At 47.8% G+C, this 27,777-nt stretch overlaps 1 protein-coding gene across 1 annotated transcript in view; it reads left to right on the top strand.

Annotated features, from left to right (window-relative positions):
- Positions 1-2,183: 2,183 nt before the first annotated feature.
- LOC140403540 (annexin A11-like) overlaps positions 2,184-27,777 on the top strand; it is an 89,793-nt gene continuing 64,199 nt past the window's right edge. The window contains exon 1 of the mRNA XM_072491528.1: positions 2,184-2,357. The gene's annotated coding sequence lies outside the window, so the exon portion shown is untranslated. The remainder of the gene's footprint in view (positions 2,358-27,777) is intronic.

Raw genomic sequence — 27,777 nt, 5'->3', positions numbered from 1 at the left:
ACCTGTGGGAGAGAGAAAAGTTACCACATCGCAGGGTTAGTACATAAAACCCCTCTTTGCCCCCCACATTCGCCCCACCACTTTGTTCGAACGTTCTTTTTAATAACCCGCTCATTCCAGTTTTTCTTCCACAATAAAAGTCCACGTTTCATCCGCCGTCTCAAAGTAGTGGTGCCTCCCTCGATATGTGACCCACAGTCTTGCCGGTTGCAGCATTCCAAATTTTATCTTCTTTTTATGAAGCACCGCCTTGGCCCGATTAAAGCTCGCCCTCCTTCTCGCCACCTCCGCACTCCAGTCTTGATAAACGCGGATCACCGCGTTCTCCCATTTACTGCTCCGAGTTTTCTTCACCCATCTAAGGACCATTTCTCTATCCTTAAAACGGAGGAATCTCACCACTATGGCTCTGGGAATTTCTCCTGCTCTCGGTCCTCGCGCCATCACTCGGTATGCTCCCTCCACCTCCAACGGACCCGCCGGGGCCTCCGCTCCCATTAACGAGTGCAGCATCGTGCTCACATATGCCCCGACGTCCGCTCCCTCCACACCTTCAGGAAGACCAAGAATCCTCAGGTTGTTCCTCCTTGCGTTGTTTTCCAGTGCCTCCAACCTTTCCACACATCGTTTCTGATGTGCCTCCTGCGTCTCCGTCTTCACCACCAGGCCCTGTATATCGTCCTCATTCTCGGCTGCCTTTGCCTTCACGACCCGAAGCTCCCGCTCCTGGGTCTTTTGTTCCTCCTTTAGCCCTTCGATCGCCTGTAGTATCGGGGCCAACAGCTCTTTCTTCATTTCCTTTTTGATCTCTTCCACACAGCATTTCAAGAACTCTTGTTGTTCAGGGCCCCATGTTAAACTGCCACCTTCCGACGCCATCTTGGTTTTTGCTTGCCTTCCTTGCCGCTGTTCTAAAGGATCCACTGCAATCTGGCCACTCTCTCCTCCTTTTTCCATCCGTATCCAGGGGGGATTCCCTTCTGGTTTACCGCACAGTGTTTTTAGCCGTCAAATTGCCGTTGGGGCTCCTATCAAGAGCCCAAAAGTCCGTTTCACAGGGAGCTGCCGAAACGTGTGACTCAGCTGGTCATCGCCGCACCCGGAAGTCGAGAGCATACACTTTTATACGCCGCCTGCTGGGAGGAGCCAGCAGGCTGGGATTTACGGTGGTACCTGTAATACAGTGGCAGTACCGTAATACATGCAATGTGTTACCAGTGGTGTTTACCACAAAACCCTTAAGCGGGAACTGCCTAGAGGGATTTTCCCTGCGCATCGTAGCCCTAAATGAGACGCAGGGTAATCAGGAAGTTATGCACCATTATTCCATTTTTTTCTTTCTTGGATCCGAAGCGGATGATCTCTCCGTTTCCCATCTTGAACTCCGTCTGCTCATTCACACAAATCATGCCTCTTTGTAACCTTTGCAACTTGTGCATTACTGTCCTCATAGAATCATACTGTGCAGGAGGAGGCCATTCAGACCATCGAGTCGACACCAGCCCCTGAAAGAACACCCTACCTAAGCCCACACCTCCACCCTAGCCCCGTAACCCAGCAACCCCACCTGTTAGACACGTTGCCTTTCGGGTGAGAAGTTTAACCGTGCCACCCCCCCATATCGGCCCTATCGAGTATGTGTAAAATATCCTCCCGGCATTATTTTCGAAGATGAGCAGGGAAGATCACCCTGCCGGTGTCCTGATCAATTGATGCATCAGTTAACATAACAAAAAAACACATTGCTGTTTGTGGGATCTTCCTGTGCGCAATTTGGCTGCGGCGTTTCCTTCATCACAACAGGGACTGCACTTTGAAACCAGGTACTCCATGGACTCTAAAGGGGGGTGGGCGGGGTAGCCTGTGGTTGAGAAAGGCGCTACATAAATGCAAGTCATTCCTTCCCCCCGCCCCGTCTTGCGAGGGACATTCTGGCTGAATTGCCTTTGGGTGTAAGGTGTGCCGTGCACGAGGCATTAACTCTGACATTTGAAGCTCAGAGGCCTGGGAGGGGAACATTGCTGTTGAAGGGTCCCACCCCCTCAGTGGTGATACAAATTCCACTTGGTGACTCAGCCTCTTAAAGACTTTCAAAAACTAGGTCCCTGAACTTCCTTGCGCCCCTGTACAATGTGACAAATCTCCCCCCCCCCAAAAAAAAAAGCACCGACTGCATGTCAAACCTGTCCACCCCCTTCACTCGCTCGTTTGCGTTGACGCTGCGGCTGGGCGGGTTGGTGTGAGCGAGGAACCCGCCTCCCTCCGCCCCGCACAGACACAAACAGGGCGGATTCTGCGCAAGGAGGAAGGGACATTTTTTGCTCAGGTTTATACCCCGGGACGGAGGCCTTTGGCAGGTAAGAGACAACGTTCTCCGGATCAACCCCTGATCCTACTGAGGAATAAAAATACAAGCAGCGCTCCTGCATTGCCTTGAGCTCAGATTCAGCGCTCTCTCTCTCTCCTTCCTCCCCACACCCCTGCTAACAGTTCGAGGGGAAGGCACACACTCTCCCTGTCCAAGTGTTGGAAATTGATTCTGTTCCCCACTGTGTGGAGCGCGATTGGGAGTGGGTGGGGGGCGGTGTGTGTGTTGTGGGTTAGAATGTATCCCCAAGGTTGAAACAAATATGAAACTCACAAATGTGCAGCGAACAGGCGATTTGCTAGATCTCCCGGCTGTCATCTTGAGAATGTGCTGTCGGGGCGAAAGCTGCTTGGGAGGGCGAGAATTGGCCAGCAGGCTTGAGCTGGATGGGAGGGAGGGAGAGGGGCCGAATGGAGGGAAGGGAGCCTGCTTTGAACACCCCACACTCAAGAGCCTTTAGCCTATTCAGGCTCTAAGGATTGGTCTGTCCTTTCTGCCCTAATTGAATTTATTTTTAAAGTTAGGCTCGCAGTAACTTAATTGCAGTGTTAATGTAAGCCTACTTGTGATACTGATAAAGATTATTATTATTATTATTATTAACTGGAGCATTATGTCCAATTCTGGGCACTTTTGGTGTGATGCCTTTTGGGAGGGTGTAGACAGGCTTTATGAGAAAGGCCCCAGGGGATGAGATAGATAGGATATGTAGAAGATAGGAGCACCCTACTCAACCCCACGTATCTACCCTATCCCTGTAACCCAGTAACCCCCACTTAACCTTTTTGGACACTTAAGGGCAATTTAGCATGGCCAATCCACCTAACCTGCAAGTCGTTGGACTGTGGGAGGAAACCGGAACACCCGGAGGAAACCCACGCAGACACGGGGATAACGTGCAAATTCTGCAAAGACAGACAGTGACCCAAGCCGGGAATCGAACCTGGGACCCTGGAGCTGTGGAGCTACTGTGCTAAACACTATGCTACCATGCCGCCCCACGGGCAACTCAATAGCCTAATCCTGCTTTCATAGATATATAGGAGCTGGAGGAGAAGATAGGAGCAGGAGGATGGTTGGATTGGAGAAGTTGGGGTTGGCCTCTTGGGAGCAGGGAAGATCGAGTGGAGATTTGTTAGAGGGCTTCAAAATCATGAGGGGCCTGTTGCCATTGGCGCAAGGCCCGAGACCAGAGGTTTAAAATAATTGGCAAAAAAAACAACGGGAACATGAGGAAAACCCTTCTACAGCGAGTGGGGTTACAGTCTGGAACGTGTAACCTGAAAGAATTGCGGAAGCAGATTCAATCTTGGCTTTCAAAAGGGAATTTAATCAGTGCTGGAATGGGAAAAAAATCCGAAAATCGGTTTGGGGAGCAGGATGAACTAAGTGTGATGACACTGGCTGGAAGGGCCGAATAGCCATCTCCTATGCTGTTACCATTCCATGATCTGTGTTCTCACTGTATTTCAGGGGGCGATTTGTAATGTTTTTTTAATAAATGTTCATTGGGTTTTATACGTGGTATACTTACAGATGTACACAGAGGACCAAAAATAAATAAAAAAACACTAAAAACCAAAAAAAACCCAAAGGGATGGAAAATAAAAACAGAGGAAGTATATACACAAAGAAGCAAAAAGGGAAAACATTTCATTCCACATGCCAGTAGTGTCTGTTTTACTCCATGTGCCGCAGCTGCAGCAGTCTGTCGCTCCTTCTTTGTGTTCTTCCTTTCTCTCCTTTGCCTTGCTGTGCTAGTTGTGGTCGTTGTCGTTTCCTGTGATCTCCCCCCAGTTTGTGTCCCCTCCTCTTTCCTCCCCTCTGTTGTTCCATTTCCATCGTCCTCCCTTCCGCCCAACCCCTTCTCTGCTATTCCCCTTTCTTTCAGCTGTGTTTGGCTATTCCCTCTTGCTGCCCCCTTGCCCCCTCTCTCCCTCTCTCCCTCCCTCTTCCTCCCTCTTCCTCCCTCTCTCTCTCCCTTCCTCCCTCTCTTCCTTCCTCCCTTCCCTCTCTTCTATCATGTCTTGGCTACTTTCCCATGGCTTTTGGCTACTTGTTTATTTATTTGTTTGTTTGTTGGCCACAAACAGGTCCCGGAAGAGTTGGGTGAATGGCTCCCATGTTTTGAGGAAGCCATCTTCCAACCCTTGGATGGCGTATTTTGATTGTTCCCATTTGGAGAAATTCCGATAGGTCGGACAGCCAGTCTGCAGCTTTGGGTGGTGCTGCTGATCGCCCGCCGAGCAGGATTCTGCGGTGGGCGATCAGGGAGGCAAAGGCAAGGGCGTCGGCCCTCCTCATGAAGAGATCTGGCTGGTCTGATACCCCGAAGACCGCCACTTTCGGGCATGGCTCCACCCTCATCCCCACCACTTTGGACATTGCCGCACATTCATTTAGATTGTAATGTTTTTTTAATGTTTTCAGCAAGTCTTGGGCTTGACATTAAAAGGTTGGAATGTGGGATGTTTTCAAAAGACTGGCCTGGACTGGTGCAGCTTGCTCTCACCTCTGTAGAGCGGGTATGAACTAGTTCAAAGCCAAGCTGCAGTCATTAAATTAGTGAAACATGATCCGCTTTTGCAGGTAGACAATTCAGCATTTGACAGAATGGGCTTTTCCCAAGTGCTGGTTTCAGTGGTGCTCCTGAAGGCTCAGCTCACTTGTGAAGTACAAGACTGAGCTATGCCACTGAAGGTCTTTCCTTTCCCAAAGCTATTATTTCAGAGCACTGTTGTTGAGCTCTGTAGCAGCATGTGTGGGAGTTCAAACCTCATGAGGAACTGTTTGGTGCAATGTATTTTGTAGCGCCCTACAAATTATGGGACACGAGTCTGTGTGAGCAGCTTAGTGTCCCACAACTTGGTTATGATTGGTAATTCCCTTCTGACAGCCTCGTGATTCAAAGCACAAACTGTTACTGTTTCTACAGGGATCGGATTTTCCCTTTTGACTACAATTCTAATCTGCTCTTGTAAGTTGAACAAAAATACATGAACTGGAAGAGCTCTGTTAATGTGCCGATTTTCTAAAGCAACACAGCAGGCACACCTAGTTAAAACAGGCATGTCTCCTCTTGCAAAGTTACCAGGGCTATTTTTTTTAACCTCCCAGACACGTTATGTGTTGAGAATCTCTGGTTTGGCTGGCTCTCTTCCCCAGCCCCTTCATTCCCATCTTCCATGAAAGCAGAGGGCAGGTGAGCTCTACGGATTCCAGGTGAAATTCCCGATGTGTGCGGAATTTCCTGACCTGTACCAACGTGACCAAGGGGATGTGACTAATCCTTGGCCTCAACATCCTTGAGGTGCGAAGGTGTGGGGGGGGGGGGGGGGTATTCAGTCAGCACTCCTGCTTTATGATTGATATTCGGTTGCCCTGCTGGGAAGTATTGCTCTTGGGATGAGGCCAGAACCTGCTTCAGGTATGATCCGCTCTCGAGTCGATCGGCCTGACAACACTTGCTTTGTAATGGCATAGCCACTGGTGCAGTGTACCAAAGGGTACATACACATAGTTGTAGGTTGATGTGCATAGGGGGGGGCGGGAAAGATTGGTAGCCAAACAGGACATTTTCCCCCCCGAAACTATACTTTATTCATAAAATTTGTAAGAGTCCACTACATTCGAATAATATAAAATTTGAACTGTTAAATGCAACACACATTAGTTTCTATCTATGCAGTACAACAGGTGCCTCACAACATTGGGCGTTTATGTTTACCTTGTACATTTGCATTTCATGCCGAACGTTCTTTGGTAAGGCTGCCTGAGGGTTTTTTTTTACATGGTTTCCTGTTCCTCAGTGTCCTATGACAGGAGGGCCTTAGACTGGCTTTGCTTTGGGTTGCCAACTGTGATTAAATGCATTCCTGGAGGTTTCATCACATGACTGGCCCACACACTCCCAACCATTTGTCATTCAACACATCCATTTCTGCCGTCCTACAGCAATTGGAAAGCAAAAAGACTCTTAACCCAATTGGATGATGCTTGACTTCCACACACTTCCCCCCCCCCACCCCCCACCCATATCGATAATGATTAAATTGTTTGGTTGTATCTTATTGGCTTTGCTCCTTACTTAATATTCTGATTGTGGAAGTCTTTTTAAATGAAGATTGGATGTAAATATTAATTTTAAATGCAAATTACTGGTTCCAGTGATGCCACTGGGAGCCCATCCAGCTCTTGTCTGTAGTGTTCGTGTCATGAGATATGAAAATTACCTGTTCAGAAGTGGCTCCCAAGATTTTCTCAAAGCATCCTGTGTCATCTACTTTGTGTATTCTCAAATCACTGTTGCTCTCCCACCACTTTCCCCATTTCTCCTGAAGCTCACAACTTGCAGAGATCCAGTCAATCCCCTTACAGAAAGTTACCATTATTTGTGTTGGGTTTGAAACTGGGGCCTGACCTTCATAGCTAATCTATTAACTATATGAGCCACTAAATAGTCTTCGTCACTACCCAATATACTATATCACCAACCAGCTAAGATAGTCTTTGAGTTCCTAAATGTCGATCTTTTGTACACTATCCTGGAAGCATTCAAAAAAGTTTTTTTCATTTTCCATTCTCTGTGAACGCTTTTATTAATTCTAAAAGGTAATTGGAGATGGAGAAATGTTGTTCCATTATAATGGATCTCTTAAAAATGCAAAATCCTGTGGCCTTGTTTGCATCTAAAATATTTGAAACTGAGCCTCATAATTTGTGTTTTGATAGGTAGTTAAATAAAATTAAATCTCCAAAGCCACCTCAGTGGGGGGTCTTGCGGCAAACTCTGTCAGGATAAGGAGTCATCTGTATTTGTGTTTAAAATAGCTTTAAAAGTGAGTTTGGTTAAATTGCATATTTAATGTGATTTGTGCATTAAATGGTGATGTTTTGGGTCCACAGAACCATAGAATTCCTACAGTACAGTACAGTACATTCAGCCCATCGAGTCTTCACCGGCCCTATCCTCGTAACCCCACCTAACCTAAGCCGCAAATCTTTGGACACCAGGGGGCAATTTATCATAGCCAATCCACCAAACATGCACATCTTTGGACTGTGGGAAGAAACCGGAGCACCCGGAGGAAACCCATTCCAGAAATGAAATGAAATGAAAATCGCTTATTGTCACAAGTCGGCTTCAATGAAGTTACTGTGAAAAGCCCCTAGTCGCCACATTCCGGTGCCTGTTCGGGGAGGCTGTTACGGGAATTGAACCGTGCTGCTGGCCTGCCTTGGTCTGCTATCAAAGCCAGCGATTTAGCCCTATGCTCTGTGTCCAGACGGGGAGAAGGTGCAAACGCCACACAGACCCAAGGCCAGAATTGAACACGGGTCCCTGGCGCTTTGAGGCAGCTGTGCTAACCACTGCGCCACCGTGCCACCCCCAAGTATCCAAATCACCAGACTCCTGTGTTGGGATTTGTTAACGAATTGGGAAGATAATGATTTTTGTCCACACAAAATTAGTAAGTTTAAAGTTGCTTTAAAATAATAGACCGTTAAAACCAATGCTGAAATTATTTATTTTTTGAAGGGTTTAACTTGATCGATTGATCCACAGATTACAAAACCTTGACCAATATGCACACAGACTGACATCAACCCAATCGGAAAAATGGCAAAATCACAATGCGAGGTATCCATAATCCCAGTAAATTGCCATTGTACTCCGAACAAACAAGGAGAAAACATTTTTACCAAAAATATTCCAACTTCCGGAAGTGACTTATTTTTCCCTCGGTTGAAATTCTTTCCTCACGAAAGGCAGGAAAAATACTTTTTTTAAAAATTGGAATCTTTCCTCGCTATACTGAGATAAATAGGAACAAACTCCTTTTAAAAAGCACTTAATGTAAAAATAATAAGGTTTTTCTTTGTTCTCTGTGGCACTGCAGAAGATTAAAACATTTCAAGAAGCTTGCTATAAACAGCCTGGGCCTTAGCTACAGCCTCTGGCAGAACTGGAAAAGATGAGAAGACATATTTCAATAGGAATAATTCATGTACTTAGCACTGGCTGATGAACCTGCTAGAAAGTGAGTGAATAGTGGGAGCTAATATTTGCTAAGAGGCCCTCTGAGCTAGCTAATCAATCAATTTGACATGGGGAGAAAGTGCAAATTCCACACAGTCACCCGAGGCCGGAATTGAACCCGGGTCCCTGGAGCTGGGAGGCAGCAGTGCTAACCACTGTGCCGCCCTGTGGTAGGGAATTTCACAGGTTCACCACCCTCTGAGTGAAGATATTAATCCTCATCTCGATGCTAAATGGCCACCCTGTACCCTGAGACCGTGAACCCCCCACCCCCACTCCCCCACGCCAGCTAGAGGAAACACCATCCCTGTTCTTCGGGAGCACAGCGGGTGGAGGGGAGCACAGCGGGTGGAGGGTTGCACTATGTGATTCACGGGGTGGATCATTTTCACTTTCATTCCTGAGGTGGAAGGGGTTGCTGGGCTGGAATAGAAGCGGCCTAATGTTCATTCCCATTAAATGATCATTCATCCTTGCCGTGTGGAAATTTTGCATCAGAAAATCCCCCCCCCCCCACCCCAAACACCAATCCTGCTCATTTCCTTTACGCAAGTTGCATTTGATACGTTGCCTGGTCAATGGACTGGTTTTCAGGGAACACAAGGATCTGGCAAGTTCTAGATTTGCCCAGGGTAGTGCTGGTCTCCGCTGGGAACGGAATTGGCTGACACACAGCTGACCTTGATGTCTCTGAACAGGGAAGTGGGGAGGAATCAGCCACGGACTGCACCACGGGCCTCTCATCAAAAGGAATTTTAAGCTGCTCTCCGCATCTTACGCGAATCATTCTTGTACAACACAAGCTTTGTGGAGAAGAGAAATGTTCTCCAAGCTGCATTCCACTGGCCTCTTGGCACATCCCTTGCCCTTTCAACCCTCCATTGCTGAGGAGGCCTCAGAATCTCCACTCTGGAATTCCCGCATCCTTTAAGATCCCCTTGGGCTGATATTCCTGATCACCTCTGCTAATGTTTTGTCCATTGATTTAGGTCCTATATTCTAGCTGCAAATAGCTTTCCAGTGAAGAATGTCGGCATTAACGTGGCCTTCCTGGTGGCTACTGGCTTTGCTATTATCAAATGTTGGCACAACATCGAGTTGATCTAGGGTAATAAGTGTGGTGATCTGAAACCCCCCCCCAAAAAAAAAAGAAAAGCTAAGCCTGGCTGGGGCAATTGAAAATGTCAATACTGAGATTAATTATATTTTTGTTAGGCAAATGTATGTGGAATCAAGGCCGACTAATGGAATTAAGACATAGATCAGCCATAATCTAATGGAATAGCAGAACAGATTTGAGAGACTGAATGACCTACAGCTGTTCCTACATTTTTAAGAGTGATACAGGAAGTGAAATTAATATGTACAGGAAGTGTTTGCCATAGGTGGGAAGTTTAATATATTACAGATACATTCCTTCCCTCGTGTGAACTCAGCCTGACGGTAGATCCTTGACTCATTGACTGGTGCTTGGTGCTGAGCTATATTTCCAGTCTGACCACATGCTAACCACACCCCTCATCCCATAAATAGATTAACTAAAGAGGACTGATCCTCATTTTCATTCAATACGTAGAGAATGCTTCATATCGCCTGGAACGTTGCAGCAGAGTCTGAATTTAGATGTCACGTTAGCAGGAGCTCGTTGACCAAGTGCTAAGTGATAGTCAGACATTTGGAGCGGGATTCCCCGAGCCCCGCGCCGGGCCGGAGAATCGCCGCAACCGCGCCACCCCGCCCCGACGCCGGCGCGCGATTCTCCGAGGAGCGGAGAATCGGCGCCATTTGCCTTGATGGGCCGAGCGGCAACGGCAGATTCCCGCCGGCGCCGTCCTGCTCGCAGCCGGCGGGACCTCTGCGCGCAGGGTCGGGGGGTGGCCTGCGTGGGGGGGGGGGGGGGGGCTCCTTCACCAGGGGCGGCCTCTGATGGGGTCTGGCCTGCAATCGGGGCCCACCGATCAGCGGGCCGGCCTCTCCAGCCCCGGCCCTATTTTGTTACGCGACTGGCCCCTGAACCCCCGCTCCATGTTGTGTCGGGGCCGGCGCGTTTAGCAAGTCCCCCACGCATGCGTGGGTTGTCGCGGTGCCACTGTGCATGCGTGGGTTGTCGCGGTGCCCAGTTGGCGCCGGGAAGGGAGGCTGAAGTGGCGCGGACCACTCCAGCGCCATGCTGGCCCCCTGTGGGTGCCAGAATCGGTAGTGCCCGCGCCCGCTTTGCGCCCTCGTGAAACGCAACGGCGTTCACGACGGCGTGGACACTCTGTTTCCATTTCGGAGAATCCCGCCCATTGTTTGAGAAAAAAGGACCAAAGTTAAACCATTGTGGACATGCCAAAAGGTTCTGACCTTTAGCACAAGCTTGTAAGAGTGAGTGGAAACTTCAACAGCTTGAGTCATTGAAGGAGCTGTGTGTGTCAGACAATTATACATTCAGTCATCTAACTTCTGAGCTGTGGAGTAATCCCTTAAGTTTGTTTACTTAATATTGTAAGTATGACTGCAAGCCAGTATCCTATCCCAAGTTGAAAAATAATTCTGACTTCTGTAATGGAAATTTTTTCACTTTCCCTGAAAATCATAAGGAATGAGGAGCATTTATATGCACCATTTTACCTAATATTGTCGTGCCTAACCTTTATTTTTTAGCCCAACTCAGTTTTTTGCCTCTGGAGCAAAAGGAAACATGCCTGAGGGCTGTAAGCACTGAGACGTAAAGGCAACAAACTCGGCAGGTAAACTAACACAGGGTTTAGTGGGGCAAACAACTGTACACAGGACAAGGGCGGCACAGTGGTTAGCATTCCTGCCTCACTGCACCGAGGGCCCCGGTTCGATCCTGACCCCGGGTCACTGTCTGTGTGGAGTTCGCACGTTCTCCCTGTGTCTGCGTGGGTTTCACCCCACAACCCAAAGATGTGCAGGATAGGTGGATTGGCCATGCTAAATTGCCCCTTGACTGGAAAATTTAAACAACAATGTACCGGAGACGCTCGACATATTGGACCCACTGTGCTATTCACAGTAAAATCGTTCCAATTTCCCGATCAATGGCATTTTGGCATTTACAAGTTGTTGCAGCAATGATTTTTAAAAGGTGTTCGATATGAAGACTGCTCTCTCGATTTGTAGCAGACGATTTATCTTGTCGACGGGTGTAATAGCTGCGAAGTAGAGATGAACTCCATAACTCTCGGGTTCCAACTGTCAATTCCAACTGTCAAACAATTGCCTCGCTGTGATTGGCCTGCTGGGTCATGTGACCCCCCCCCCCCCCCCCGATAACACCCCCCCTCATCAAAGGGGGCACATCACCACAAGCGCCATATTAAACCATCAACACGAGATATAGGTCGGTGGTTTTCAAATCTTCCTGTGCCAACGGTCATCTGGAATTACGAGGCAACTCCCCGGGCCCCTGTTCCAAACTCTGAAAGACGATGGTAACTACACAAAATTAAAGCCTTGCTAACTTTGAAGATGGTAATCAAAGCAAAGTGGGAGGAAGAGCTGGGAGAGGTTATAGAGGAGGGGGTCTGGCGTGAGGTGCTCCGGAGAGTGAATGCCTCCACCTCTTGTGCGAGGTTGGGGCTGATACAGCTGAAGGTGGTATATAGAGCGCACCTCACGAGGGCGAGGATGAGCCGATTTTTTGAAGGAGTAGAGGATGTGTGTGAGCGTTGGGGGGGGGGGGGGGGGGGGGGGGGGGCGCTAATCACGTTCATATGTTTTGGTCCTGTCCAAAGATAGGGGAGTACTGGAAGGAGGTGTTTAGGGTAATTTCCAAGGTGGTGCGTGTGAAACTGGCCCCTGGTCCCCAGGAGGCCATATTCGGGGTGTCGGACCAGCCAGGGTTGGAAACGGGAGCGGAGGCAGATGTTGTAGCCTTCGCCTCGTTGATCGCCCAAAGGCGGATTCTGCTGGGATGGAGAGCAGCCTCTCCACCCAGTGCCCTGGCGTGGCGGGGGGACCTGTTGGAATACTTGACCCTTGAGAAGGTTAAGTTCGAACTGAGGGGAAGGTCGGAGGGGTTCCACAAGTCATGGGCACCACTTATTATGCACTTTCAAGAACTGGATAACATCGAACATTAGTTGGAGGGGCGGGGGTTGGTGGTGGGGAGGGGTGGGGGGTGGGCGCGGTGTAGATTAAGGGAGACTACGGGTAATCCCTGATTCCTTTTTGTCATTTGTTTATGTAAACATGCGGGCTGATGTTTGGGGGTTGGTGGGCGGATGGGATCGTTGTTATTATGGGGATTGACGTATCTTGCTGATCATTGTTTATTGTTGATGGGTGTAAATGTGGGAGAAAATGTGAAAAAGGAGGAGAATAAAAATATTTTTTAAAAAACAAAAAACTTTGAAGATGGTATCAGGAACAGAGATAACGCAGCAAATACAGGAAACAGGGCAGAACGGTGGCGCAGTGGGTTAGCCCTGTGGCCTCACGGCGCCGAGGTCCCAGGTTCGATCCCGGCTCTGGGTCACTGTCCGTGTGGAGTTTGCACATTCTCCCCGTGTTTGCGTGGGTTTCGCCCCCACAACCCAAAGATGTGCAGGGTAGGTGGATTGGCCACGCTAAATTGCCCCTTAATTGGACAAAAATAATAATTGGGTACTCTCAAATTTAAAACAACAATTGTCTGGTAGTCCAAATGAACATTACTCACCTCCTGGCACTATGTTGGAATTCTCTCTGGCCTGGATGACATTCCTCTCTCAAATACCATTGGCAGATGAACTGGTCATTCATCTTGTATTTATTTGTGGGATGAATGTCAGTCGCAACCTGAATAAAGTATAAGGTACCCAGGGGGCCAGGTGGCATCTGTAGTTCACGTTTCGGGTCGGTGACCCTTCATCAGACTTTGCTCTTGAATTATTCTGTAGCATGTTTACCAGAGCCACAAAGCAGATTTGATTAACTTTTCCAGTCAGGGGCGAAAGCAGAAAATGACATGGATGCTGACATCAGCGCTCTGGAAAAGGAGTTTGCAATGGTCTGGGTGACACTGACAAGTTCAGCATTGATTTTCCATCCCTCCTTGCCCTCGAGGGTGGTGCTGAGCTTTGTTCCTGAAGTGCTGCTGTCCATGTGGCGTAGGTACACTCACAGTGCTCTTAGGTAGGCAGTTCCAGGATTTTGGCCCAGTGGCAGTGAAGGAACGACAATATAATTCCAAGCCAGGATGGTGTGGGGCTTGGAGGGGAACTTGCTGGTGGTGTTCCCATGTACACCTTGTCCTTCCAGGTGGTAGCGGTTGCGGGTTTGGAAGGTGCTTTGAAGGAATTGCTGCGGTGCATCTTGTACACACAGCAGCCACTGTGCGTTGGTGGTGGAGGGAGTGAATGTTTAAGGAGGTGGAAGGGGTGCCGATCATGCAGTCTGCTTTGTCCTGGAAGGTGCCGAGCTTCTTGAGTGTTGTTGGAGCTGCACTCATCCAGGCAAGTGGGTGTATTCCATTACACTCCTGACTTGTTCCTTCAGGTTCGGGAGGGGACTTGAGTAGTAATGGAAGAAAATGTTCCGTGTATCGTACAAAAAGGCAGTGGTAGCCATGACCCATATGGGCCTGCCCAGCAACACTATTTATTTGTTAGAAGTGAGAAGCGTCAAAGGAGTATTTGTTAATTTGTGAGAACCAGTTTCAGCCAGGCAGAGGGGTAATGGTAGACCGGGATTGGTTGGTGTCTCTTCACAGAAGCGTTCTCAGCCCATCCAGGTGGAGTATGGAAGAGATTGGGTGACCTGGTGAAAAGGGAACCTTTGGAGCCAGGAAACTGTTGGGTGGCGGGGGGCATAGGAGGCGTTATGGGTATAGATGGGAAGAGTTGGAGTTGAGAAGAAAAACATATTGCTGGGCAAGAATGGGCCAACCAGAGCAGCCCTGTTTGCAGAAAGGCGTTCGAAGTGGGCTGCATGTGATTGGGACGAATTAAATTCAGGTCCAGTGATTGATTTCCAATGAAGGTGAGGTTACTAACAGTCTAAGAAAGTATGGCTCGATGTCCACAGGCGGGGTCATGACCCATGAGGAGGGAGGAGCCAGTGCAGAGTTAGTGTTCAGTCCGTGAAAGGTGGAGGTTGTCATGTTCCTGTGCACTGGCCAGAAGGAATGATGCACTGCAGAACATCTAGTTCTTGTGGGGCGGCAAGGTAACGCACTGATTAGCACTGTTGCGTCACAGTGCCAGGATCCCAGGTTCAATTCCTGCTTAGGTCGCTGTCTGTGCGGAGTCTTCACGTTCTCCCCGTTTCTGCATGGGTTTCCTCAGGGTGCTCCGGTTTCCTCCCGCAAGTTTGGAAAGATGTACTTGTTAGGTGAATTGGACATTCTGAATTCTTCCTCAGTGCCCGAACAGGCGCCAGAATGTGGCAACTAGGGTATTTTCACAGTAACTTAATTGCAGTTTTAATGGAAGCCTACTTGTGACAATAATAAAGGTTAATATTAATTTATTATAAAACAACGGTGCGGTAAAGATAACTGGAATAAATATATTACAAACTACTAACACTAACTAATTATTCTTGAGCTACTGCAAAATATGGCTACCCACCAACATGACTTACTCCTCGAGGTAAGAGTCACATGGTAGGTTTACACTGCCACCTGCTGGTCGGAGGTGGTGTACATTATTATATACAAGATTGCTTATGCATATCATCACATCCCCTTTCCTTTGGAAATGTAGTTATTTACATTCAGAACTCAATTTTCTTACAATGCAATATGATATGCATAAACCTTAAGAACGTTTAACTATTTACAGTCCATCACAAAATCAGTCTCTCAGTTTTACATCTTTGCCTTGTTGATCTTCTGAGTGGCGGTTGAATTAGTGAAGTTACTTCATCTTCCTTTGTGGTTGTGGATGCTGCTTTTTGTTCTTCAAGGGGCTGTTTAGCACAGGGCTAAATCGTTGGCTTTGAAAGCAGACCAAGGCAGGCCAGCAGCACGGTTCAATTCCCGTAACAGCCTCCCTGAACAGGCGCCGGATTGTGGCGACGAGGGGCTTTTCACAGTAACTTCATTGAAGTCTACTCGTGACAATGAGCAATTTCCATTTCCATTCTTGTATTGGTGTGTCTGTAGCTTGTAGTTGTGGCTCTGTATGCTGAACTGTATCTTCTTCAGCTGTTTTAGGATTACTCACCACTTCTTGCGGTTGCATTAAGAAAGTTTGCTGAACTTTTGACAGAGCTCTTCTGTTCCTCCTTAAGACTGTGCCGTCATCAGTGATGATTAATATGAATTTGGACCTGCCTGTCACAGTACCTTCGCATACTTTGACCATCCATTCCCTTTGGAATCTTCCAGTCTGACTGAGTCATCTGGCTGCAATGGTTGGAGACTTCTCGTGGAATTATCATAAAAATCTCCTTGTGGATTTGTCCTCAACCCCTTTGACTCCTTTTTTGAAAGATTGGTTTCCTCTCTAAACTTGGAGTAACGGACTCGCTTTGCTGTTTGAACTGAAGCTTCCTACATCGTGTGCAGTTTTTTAGCTTCCCACACTGTGCAGCCGTTCATTTCCTGCACTGTGTATTTGCATTTAATTCACTATTGCTGCAAATTGTCATTATGCTTGACTTGACTATCCGTATGCATATCATTACAGAGGTCGTTTCTCCAGACAAACATTTCTTGACAATATATTGGACGGGCCTCGCACATGAAACCAGAACTCCCATTTCCTGCACAATGTGTGGCAATATTTTGACAATAGCCTCCGTTTGCTGGCAGCCTGCCCCATGGCGTTAGGTTTCTCGGTGTAAGTAAGGTGTCAGGTTACCTGCGAGGACAACACCTCCTTTCAAAGGAGCACTCCTGCACAAATTGGTCCCTGGGTACTTAGATTGCTAGCCTAAGGGTTTGGGCAACACATCGTCTGCATAATACAGCTGTGTCTATATAAATGGTAGTTGCTACATTTGCCTCTGAATTTGACAGAATATTATTTATCTCTGCCTTTACATAGAACATAGAACATAGAACAATACAGCACAGTACAGGCCCTTCGGCCCACGATGTTGCACCGAAACAAAAGCCATCCAACCTACGCTATGCCATTATCATCCATATGTTTATCCAATAAACTTTTAAATGCCCTCAATGTTGGCGAGTTCACTACTGTAGCAGGTAGGGCATTCCACGGCCTCACTACTCTTTGCGTAAAGAACCTACCTCTGACCTCTGTCCTATATCTATTACCCCTCAGTTTAAAGTTATGTCCCCTCGTGCCAGCCATATCCATCCGCGGGAGAAGGCTCTCACTGTCCACCCTATCCAACCCCCTGATCATTTTGTATGCAAAATTATCCTTTGACATGATGTGGAGATGCCGATGTTGGGCGGCGTCACCCCAGTGCAACGCCGGCATCTCCACTTCATGGCTACCATCGACACCGCAAACTGCCGGCTCAAAGTGGAGAGGATCGCCAAGAAGATCGCGCATATAGACACTGACATTAAGTTTCTACAAAGATGCAAAATAGCAGACAAGATCAAAGCATTGTCTTGCATCTTTGACTTTGTCTATATATATATATATATATATATGTTTCTGGAACCTACATCTTCATTCACCTGAGGAAGGAGCAGTGCTCTAAAAGCTAGTGTTTGAAACAAACCTGTTGGACTTTAACCTGGTGTTGTAAGACTTCTTACTTTCCTTTGACAGATAAGGGAATCTGCCATTTTTGTATGTAGCAATAAACATTGGTCAGTATGTCTTTGATATTAATACTGTAGATGAATCCTTTGCTTAGTTTATCATTCAACAGTTAATGATTCTGGTTTGCCTAAGGTTGCCAAAATGGCTGGTTGTATTGGAAGGAAAATAAAAAGATTTGCATTTATATAACACCTTTCACCACCTCAGGACATCGCAGAGAGCTTTCCAGCCAGTGAAGAATTTTTGAAGTGTACTGTTTTAGTGTGGCCTTACAACAAGCTCACAAAACAATATAACGGCAAGGTAATCCCAATCAGCTATTGGTTGAGGGATGAAGAAGAAATGCATTTTCATTGAAATTTTGGATTCATAGAATTCATGGAAAACCTGCAGTGCAGAAGGAGGCCATTTGGCTCATCAAGCCATCCTACCTAGGTCCAATCCCCTGCCCTATGCCATAACCCCACATCTTTGGACACTAAGCGCACTTTAGCATGACCAATTCACCTAACCTGCACATTTTTGGACTGTGGGAGGAAACCGGAGCACCCGGAGGAAACCCACGCAGAGACGGGGGAGAATGTGCAAACTCCACACAGACAGTCACCCAAGTTCGGAATCGACCCCGGCTCCCTGGCGTTGTGAGGCAGCCGTGCTAACAACTCTGCAACCCCCCCACCCCCGCGTTCAGGAAGATTTTCAATTTGGGGGCTGCAGGGATCCTACAGCAAGATCTGGACAGGTTGGGCGAGTGGGCAAACCAATGGCAGATGCAGTATAATTTGGATAAGTGTGAGGTTATTCATTGTGGAAGCAAAAACAGGAAGGCAGATTACTACCTGAATGGTTGTAAATTGGGCGAGGGAAGTGTGCAGCGGGACCTGGGTGTCCTTGTGCACCATTCGCTGAAGGTAAGCATGCAGGTGCTGCAGGCGGTAAAGAAGGCTAATGGTATGTTGGCCTTCATTGCAAGAGGTTTCGAGTATAGAAGCAGGGATGTGTTGCTGCAATTATACAGTGCCTTGGTGAGGCCACACCTAGAATATTGTGTGCAGTTTTGGTCTCCTTCGCTGAGGAAGGATGTTCTTGCTCTCAAGGGAGGGCAGCGAAGGTTTACCAGACTGATTCCAGGGATGGCGGGATTGTCATGTGAGGAGAGATTGACTAGGTTGGGATTGTTCTCGCTGGAGTTCAGAAGAATGAGGGGGGGATCTCATAGAGACTTATAAAATTCTAACAGGACTAGACAGGGTAGATGCAGAGAAGATGTTACCAATGATGGGTGTGTCCAGAACCAGGGGTCACAGGCTGTGGATTCAGGGTAAGCCATTTCGGACAGAGATAAGGAGACATTTCTTCACACGAAGAGTGGTGAGCCTGTGGAATTCATTACCACAGGAAGTAGTTGATGCTAAAACTTTGAATATATTTAAGAGGCGGCTGGATATAGCACTTGGGGAGAATGGGATCAAAGGCTGTGGGGAGAAAGCAGGATTAGGCTATTGAGTTGGATTTTTTTTTTTTTTTTTTTTTTTTTTTTTTGCACTGAGTGCTGAATTAGGTGCTTTTTGAGTGCGATAGTGAGAGTTTGGTGACCGAGGGAGTTAGGTGCTCCTTTCATTTTGTTTCCGACATTTCCGCAAAGAGTGCGAAGAGAGCCAGGAGTTTACAGGACGTGTAGCTGACTGGGAGCAGAGTCGGAGGGCGGAGATCTAGTTAGTCCACACAGCAGCTATATTCTGTAAGGTAAGAGGGGATGGAGGCTAGGCCAGTTACATGCTCCTCCTGTAGGATGTGGGTGGTGAGGGATACCACCGGTGTCCCCACTGACTATACCTGCGGGAAGTGCACCCACCTTCAGCTCCTCAAAGACCGTGTTAGGGAACTGGAGCTGAAGCTGGATGAACTTCGGATCATCCGGGAGGCAGAGGGGGTGATTGAGAGGAGTTACAGGGAGGTAACCACACCCAAGGTACTGGACAAGAATAGCTGGGTTACAGTCAGGGGGAAAAAAACAAACAGGCAGACAGTGCAGGGATCCCTCGTGGCCGTTCCCCTTCAAAACAAGTATACCGTTTTGGATGCTGTTGGGGGGGATGACCTACCGGGGGAAGGCCCTAGCGGTCAGGTCTCTGGCACGGAGTCTGGCTCTGGGGCTCAGAAGGGAAGGGGGGAGAATAGAAAAGCAATAGTTGTAGGAGATTCAATGGTTAGGGGAATAGATAGGAGATTCTGTGGTCGCGAGCGAGACTCCCGGAAGGTATGTTGCCTCCCGGGTGCCAGGGCCAGGGATGTCTCGGATCGTGTCTTCAGGATCCTTAAGGGGGAGGGTGAGCAGCCAGAAGTCGTGGTGCACATTGGTACCAACGACATAGGTAGGAAAAGTGGTGTGGAGGTAATAAACAAGTTTAGGGAGTTAGGCTGGAAGTTGAAAGCCAGGACAGACAGAGTTGTCATCTCTGGTTTGTTGCCGGTGCCACGTGATAGCGAGGCTAGGAATAGGGAGAGAGTGCAGTTGAACACGTGGCTGCAGGAATGGTGTAGGAGGGAGGGCTTCAGGTATTTGGATAATTGGAGCGCATTCTGGGGAAGGTGGGGCCTGTACAAGCAGGACGGGTTGCATCTGAACCAGAGGGGCACCAATATCCTGGGAGGGAGGTTTGCTAGTACTCTTCGGGAGGGTTGAAACTAATTTGGCAGGGGAATGGGAACCGGATTTGTAGTCCAGCAACTAAGGTAGCCGATATGCAGGACGCCAAAGCGTGTAGTGAGGCAGTGGGGAAGGGAACACTGACAAAGGAGAGTATTTGCAGGCATGGAGATGGGTTGAAGTGTGTATACTTCAACGCAAGAAGCATCAGGAATAAGGTGGGTGAACTTAAGGCATGGATCGGTACTTGGGACTACGATGTGGTGGCCATCACGGAAACTTGGATAGAAGAGGGGCAGAAATGGTTGTTGGAGGTCCCTGGTTATAGATGTTTCAATAAGATTAGGGAGGGTGGTAAAAGAGGTGGGGGGGTGGCATTATTAATTAGAGATAGTATAACAGCTGCAGAAAGGCAGTTCGAGGAGTATCACCCTATTGAGGTAGTATGGGTTGAAGTCAGAAATAGGAAAGGCGCAGTCACCTTGTTAGGAGTTTTCTATAGGCCCCCCAATAGTAGCAGAGATGTGGAGGAACAGATTGGGAAACAGATTTTGGAAAGGTGCAGAAGTCACAGGGTAGTAGTCATGGGTGACTTTAACTTCCCAAATATTGAGTGGAAACTCTTTAGATCAAATAGTTTGGATGGGGTGGTGTTTGTGCAGTGTGTCCAGGAAGCTTTTCTAACACAGTATGTAGATTGTCCGACCAGAGGAGGGGCAATATTGGATTTAGTACTTGGTAATGAACCAGGGCAAGTGATAGATTTGTTAGTGGGGGAGCATTTTGGAGATAGTGACCACAATTCTGTGACTTTCACTTTAGTAATGGAGAGGGATAGGTACGTGCAACAGGGCAAGGTTTACAATTGGGGGAAGGGTAAATACGATGTTGTCAGACAAGAATTGAAGTGCATAAGTTGGGAACATAGGCTGGCAGGGAAGGACACAAGTGAAATGTGGAACTTGTTCAAGGAACAGGTGCTACGTGTCCTTGATATGTATGTCCCTGTCAGGCAGGGAAGAGATGGTCGAGTGAGGGAACCATGGTTGACAAGAGAGGTTGAATGTCTTGTTAAGAGGAAAAAGGTGACTTATGTAAGGCTGAGGAAACAAGGTTCAGACAGGGCATTGGAGGGATACAAGATAGCCAGGAGGGAACTGAAGAAAGGGATTAGGAGAGCTAAGAGAGGGCATGAACAATCTTTGGCGGGTAGGATCAAGGAAAACCCCAAGGCCTTTTACACATATGTGAGAAATATGAGAATGACTAGAGCGAGGGTAGGTCCAATCAAGGACAGTAGCGGGAGATTGTGTATTGAGTCTGAAGAGATAGGAGAGGTCTTGAATGAGTACTTTTCTTCTGTATTTACAAATGAGAGGGGCCATATTGTTGGAGAGGACAGTGTGAAACAGATTGGTAAGCTCGAGGAAATACTTGTTAGGAAGGAAGATGTGTTGGGCATTTTGAAAAACTTGAGGATAGACAAGTCCCCCGGGCCTGACGGGATATATCCAAGGATTCTATGGGAAGCAAGAGATGAAATTGCAGAGCCGTTGGCAATTATCTTTTCATCCTCACTGTCAACAGGGGTGGTACCAGGGGATTGGAGAGTGGCGAATGTCGTGCCCCTGTTCAAAAAAGGAACTAGGGATAACCCTGGGAATTACAGGCCAGTTAGTCTTACTTCGGTGGTAGGCAAAGTAATGGAAAGGGTACTGAAGGATAGGATTTCTGAGCATCTGGAAAGACACTGCTTGATTAGGGATAGTCAGCACGGATTTGTGAGGGGTAGGTCTTGCCTAACAAATCTTATTGAATTCTTTGAGGAGGTGACCAAGCATGTGGATGAAGGTAAAGCAGTGGATGTAGTGTACATGGATTTTAGTAAGGCATTTGATAAAGTTCCCCATGGTAGGCTTATGCAGAAAGTAAGGAGGCATGGGATAGTGGGAAATTTGGCCAGTTGGATAACAAACTGGCTAACCGATAGAAGTCAGAGAGTGGTGGTGGATGGCAAATATTCAGCCTGGATCCCAGTTACCAGTGGCGTACCGCAGGGATCAGTTCTGGGTCCTCTGCTGTTTGTGATTTTCATTAATGACTTGGATGAGGGAGTTGAAGGGTGGGTCAGTAAATTTGCAGACGATACAAAGATTGGTGGAGTTGTGGATAGTAAGGAGGGCTGTTGTCGGCTGCAAAGAGACATAGATAGGATGCAGAGCTGGGCTGAGAAGTGGCAGATGGAGTTTAACCCTGAAAAGTGTGAGGTTGTCCATTTTGGAAGGACAAATATGAATGCGGAATACAGGGTTAACGGTAGAGTTCTTGGCAATGTGGAGGAGCAGAGAGATCTTGGGGTCTATGTTCATACATCTTTGAAAGTTGCCACTCAAGTGGATAGAGCTGTGAAGAAGGCCTATGGTGTGCTCGCGTTCATTAACAGAGGGATTGAATTTAAGAGCCGTGAGGTGATGATGCAGCTGTACAAAACCTTGGTAAGGCCACATTTGGAGTATTGTGTACAGTTCTGGTCGCCTCATTTTAGGAAGGATGTGGAAGCTCTGGAAAAGGTGCAAAGAAGATTTACCAGGATGTTGCCTGGAATGGAGAGAGTAGGTCTTACGAGGAAAGGTTGAGGGTGCTAGGCCTTTTCTCATTAGAGCGGAGAAGGATGAGGGGCGACTTGATAGAGGTTTATAAGATGATCAGGGGAATAGATAGAGTAGACAGTCAGAGACTTTTTCCCCGGGTGGAACACACCATTACAAGGGGACATAAATTTAAGGTGAAAGGTGGAAGATACAGGAGGGATATCAGAGGTAGGTTCTTTACCCAGAGAGTAGTGGGGGCATGGAATGCACTGCCTGTGGAAGTAGTTGAGTCGGAAACATTAGGGACCTTCAAGCAGCTATTGGATAGGTACATGGATTACGGTAAAATTATATAGTGTAGATTTATTTGTTCTTAAGGGCAGCACGGTAGCATTGTGCATAGCACAATTGCTTCACAGCTCCATGGTCCCAGGTTCGATTCCGGATTGGGTCATTGTCTGTGCGGAGTCTGCACGTCCTCCCCGTGTCTGCGTGGGTTTCCTCCGGGTGCTCCGGTTTCCTCCCACAGTCCAAAGATGTGCGGGTTAGGTGAATTGGCCAATGATAAATTGCCCTTAATGTCCAAATTGCCCTTGGTGTTGGGTGGAGGTGTTGAGTTTGGGTAGGGTGCTCTTTCCAAGAGCCGGTGCAGACTCAAAGGGCCGAATGGCCTCCTTCTGCACTGTAAATTCAATGATAATCTATGATTAATCTAGGACAAAGGTTCGGCACAACATCGTGGGCCGAAGGGCCTGTTCTGTGCTGTATTTTCTATGTTCTATGTTCTATGATCAGCCATGATGGTGATGAATGGCGGAGCAGGCTCGAAGGGCCAAAAGGCCCTTCCTGCTCCTATCCTCTATGTATCTATGTATCAATGAAGTCAAATCTGCTTCTCTCTCCTGACCCTGGATTGCTGCAAGTTTTTTTATTTACCTTGAAATAATGGCTGCAATTTTCCCGCCCTTCCAAAAGACACCACTGCACGCCAATGGCGGACTGTCTACACTGCAGGAAAATACAGCGCAGGAGAGGCTGGAAAATCCCGCCCAATATGTTATTTTTCCAGTTAGGAAACTGATTTCAAACTGCGCACAAATTGTTTGCCTGTATGATCCAAGTATTGCACACTCTCCAACCTTGTTCACAACTGACTGCCCTTGTGCAAAGCCAGCTCACAACTGTGCAAACATCTGTTTCGGCTTGAAGCGGTTCTGGTCCCTGAGCAAGCTGTTGGCCTGAACCTGACTCCCGGGAGAAATTCAATCCTTCTCGATCTTGATTGGGTTATTTTTTAAGTCATTGAATTGAAGGGAAAAGGAAATAAATTAATTTTGCGATTTTATTTCTGCATGGACGCCTGTTATCGAGAGGAGGTCACCGGATTCTGCTTCACCTCAGACTGGTTTGGTCAGTTTTGGACAATGCCAATAATGGACATTGCCTGAACAATATTCTGAGCAATTGTGATCTCTTCAGTCTTCGAAAATAAGGCCTGTTCCGTGATAAAAGCTTGTGTTTCCTGTTTGGAAGTGTGATCATAGATAATGGTGCGCTGACTAACTGAAAAGGTCCTGCAGTTTAAAGGCCTCCCCTGCTCTGCCAGGTGGATGGGAGCTAACCCATGCACTAGTTTGAAGAAGAGCAGGGGAGCTCTCCCAGGTGTCCTGGAGAACATTAATCACTCAACCAACATTTCCTTAAAAACAGATAATTGATTATTATTTTTGTGGGAGCTTGCTGGGCACAAATTGGCTGCTGAATTTCCTCCTCTACAGCAGTGCCTACATTTCAAAAGTACTGCATTGGCTGTAACACCTTTTGAGACATCCTGAAGTCTTGACAGGTACTGTACAAATGCAGGTGCGAAAGAGGGACATGGGGCTGGATTCTACGATCCCTGACGCCAAAATCGCGACGTGGCGGAGAATCCCCAATGACAACAGAATCACGGGCGGCGCCGCTTTCGCGATGCTCCGCCCCAGAAAAGCGGCATGCTCCAGGACTGCGCCGCAAGCCAAATCCACGGCCTCGCGCCATTGCCTGAGGCCTGCCCCGCGATGCTCCGTCCCTGACCAGCCGAGTCCCTGACAGCGTGGGACACATGGTCTCATCCGTCGGGAACTCTGCGTGGCGGCTGTGGACTCAGTCCAGCGCCGCCACAGTCGGGGGAGGGCCGATCCACGGGCAGGGGGTTTTTATTCGGGGCTGAGGGCACTGTGGGGTGGGGGGAGGCGGGGGGGGTGGTCCGGGGCGCGCATGAGCCGGCCGAAGGGGGAGACTATTTTTGCGATCCGGGTCCACGGGCTGCGTTTGCATGAAGCACAGCGCGGCTGTTGCAGGCCGTCGCCATGCGCGTGCACAGCCACGGACCCGGCAATGCTCCGGGCCATATCGGCAGTTAGCGCTGGGAGCTCTCCACTGCCTGGCTGCTAGCCTCCCCCGCGGAGCAGGGAATGGGCGGCCGTTTTGCGCCAGTTTTCCTGCCGTAAAACACCACTGTTCTCACGCCGGCGTGGGAACTTAGTCCCCCAAACGGAGAATCCAGACCATGTTTCGGGAAGCCCAAAGCGAGGGAAGACTAACCGTCATGGAGATGGTTATAGGAAAGTTAAGTTGCCTAATTGATTGCGTGGACAGCCCCAGGGTGGCTTCGAGCTCCCCAACACCTCCCTTCAACTGGGTTTTTTTAGAATGTTTCGGATATTTGGGCAGATTATTTCTGGCCATCGGGATGAAAGGGCAGCACGATGGCGCAGTGGGTTAGCACTGCGGCCTCACGGCGCCGAGGTCCCAGGTTCGATCCCGGCTCTGGGTCACTGTCCGTGCGGAGTTTGCACATTCTCCCCGTGTCTGCGTGGGTTTCGCCCCCACAACCCAAAGATGTGCAGTAGGTGGATCGGCCGCGCTAAATTGCCCCTTGATTGGAAAAAATTAATTGGATACTCTAAATTTAAAAAAAAAACATTAAAAAAAAAAAGATGACGGAATGAAGAAAGGAATGTGACCCCTGACATTTTCGGAGAACTCTGGCGCTCCACCATATTTCACAGTTTGAAATGCCAATGGGTACACTGGTGACCTTCCAGCTGAGCCCAACACCCCAATGTGTTGTTTCAAGACGCCAGTTGGTGCTGAAAGTCCCACTTTCTCCTCCGCCTTAATTTAAATTTGGCTTCCGGTTCACCAACGTACCCTTCGCAACCTGTTGTTCAGATCCCTCCATGGCCTCACCCTGCCCTGTCTCGGCAACCTCCTCCAAACTTACAGCCACCCGGGAAAGCCCTGGGTTCCTCCTATTCAAGTATCTCCACTTCCCTGCCCCGGCATCAAACTCAGGAATTAACCTCCCGAAACCTCTCCTCTGCGCCACTTGCTAAAATCTACCAGTTTGACCAAGCTTCTTGAAAACTGTACAACCTGGGGAAACTTGAAAGCAGCTTTTCAAATTCATGAGTGGGAATCTTCCGTTCTGGAGCCTAAATTCGGTGATGGGAGCTGAAGACAGAATGATTTCAACTGGGGAGATCTCCTCGATCTTGCGCTGGTCCATTACCAAAAGATTCCACTCATGGTGAAAAGCAACCGTTTACGGTAGTGTCCAAAACAATTGAAAAGTCGATTTAATTCCTTTCGACTAAAATTCATGGTTAAGTGCCAAGCTGAACATTGTCGTTTCGTTCAATCAGATTATCATAGATTCACTTTGAAAGTACTTTGTTCCTTTTTAAAAACAGACAATTTTCACTCATGTATTTCCTGAAGAGAGATTAATTTGGACGGTTATAGGTCAATGGCCGGCGAGTGGCACAGGTTGAGATGCTCTTGCGAAGTGCAGGTGGGCTGAATGGCCTCCTTCTGTGTTGTAACCATTCTATGAATGTCCTTTGCTTCCTTAAACAGTTCGGAAGCAAATTAGGAGGGGTGGCATGTAGATTATGTGTGGTTGGTCATGAAGGGGCTTTGAACACTTACATTTGCTGGGGAATAATGATTGAATGCACACTTGTGATAAATTGAGGAAATTGTTATATATAAAGTTTTGTTGTAGTAATGTTGTTAAAAATCCTGGGTTTAAATATAAACAGTCAGGATTTCTGCTAAAGCTGTGATTAAGGAGACATAAAGGTGAGATCATCATTGATTTTAACCATTTATCTGTTTACATATGGATGGTTAATGGAATATTGTTCCTAGATGTTGTTAATGGGAGGAGCCAGGTCTGTCTGTAGTTTTTGACAGTTTTACAATAGGATTTGAAGCTGATAAAACGGAAGGATTTTCAGGTTGTTCCTGAAAGGGTATAGATCCAAAGGCCCGCACAGCGAACAGCAAGTAACCATGCTTGTTTATTTATGAGTGGATTTTGAACTGAAAAGGGTTGTTCAGTTGGAATATATAAATACGGTGTCAGGTGTAGATAGCGAGCTAAAGTTTTTTTTCTTGAACTGTTAATTGTAAAGCTATTTCTTTGATAATATGATTTATTCTGTGTTTAAATTGAAGTTTGTTTTAACATAAATGATACCTTGTTGATCAGAGTCGGCAGTGAAGTATCCTTTCCTTACAGTTTTACAAATTGCAGTTTGTTTGGGGTTTATCATCCGGTATCCGAGCAAAAGTTGGGGTTTGGTCCGGTGTCCCAATACAATGTTTACTGTACCTTTTACCAAGCTGGGCCATCAGTGCTGACTCATCTCACACATGTTCCCGTTGGGTTAGTCCGGTTTTATTTCAGTTTTTTAGTGGTCACTTTTTCCTGTGATCAGTAACAAATGCTTTCCAATAAACACGTACTAAAATAATATATATCTCTGTCTCTTGCTCTTCATCTCACCTCTCTTCCCATCTCCCCATCATTTCCTTTCTCTGCCTCTCATTCTTTGCCCCTCCTCTCTGTTCCTCTCTTCCCCCCGTCTCTCTCTCTCTCTGTGATCCTTCCATCCCATTGTTTCTCTCTTTCTCATCACTCGCTCTCCATTCCACCAATCCTGCACCCCCCTCACGTCCCCCCCGCCTCTCTTTCTGCCCCCTTTTCCTCTCCACCATGCCCCCATCCTGCCTGTTTCTCTTTCTCTGGGAGCTTCACTCTTTCTCTCTCTCCATCTCTCTCTTTCTCTCTCGCTCTTCATCTCTCTCTCTCTCTCTCTCTCTCTCTCCATCTCTCTCTCTCTTTCCCTCCATCACTTTCTTTCCATCTCTCTCTCACTCTCTCTCTCCAGCTCTCCCTCTCCAGCTCTTACTCTCTCTCTCCAGCACACTCTCTCTCTCTCTCTCTCTCTCTCCAGCATTCTCTCTCTCTCTCTCTCTCTCCAGCACTCTCTCTCTCTCTCTCTCTCTCCAGCGCTCTCTCTCTCCAGCACACACTCTCTCCAGCGCTCTCTCTCTCTCCAGCGCTCTCTCTCTCCAGCACACACTCTCTCCAGCGCTCTCTCTCTCTCCAGCGCTCT

This window comes from Scyliorhinus torazame, chromosome 28 (assembly GCF_047496885.1).
Source record: "Scyliorhinus torazame isolate Kashiwa2021f chromosome 28, sScyTor2.1, whole genome shotgun sequence".
Taxonomy (NCBI): Eukaryota; Metazoa; Chordata; class Chondrichthyes; order Carcharhiniformes; family Scyliorhinidae; genus Scyliorhinus; species Scyliorhinus torazame.
This window is presented reverse-complemented; position numbering and strand designations above follow the sequence as displayed.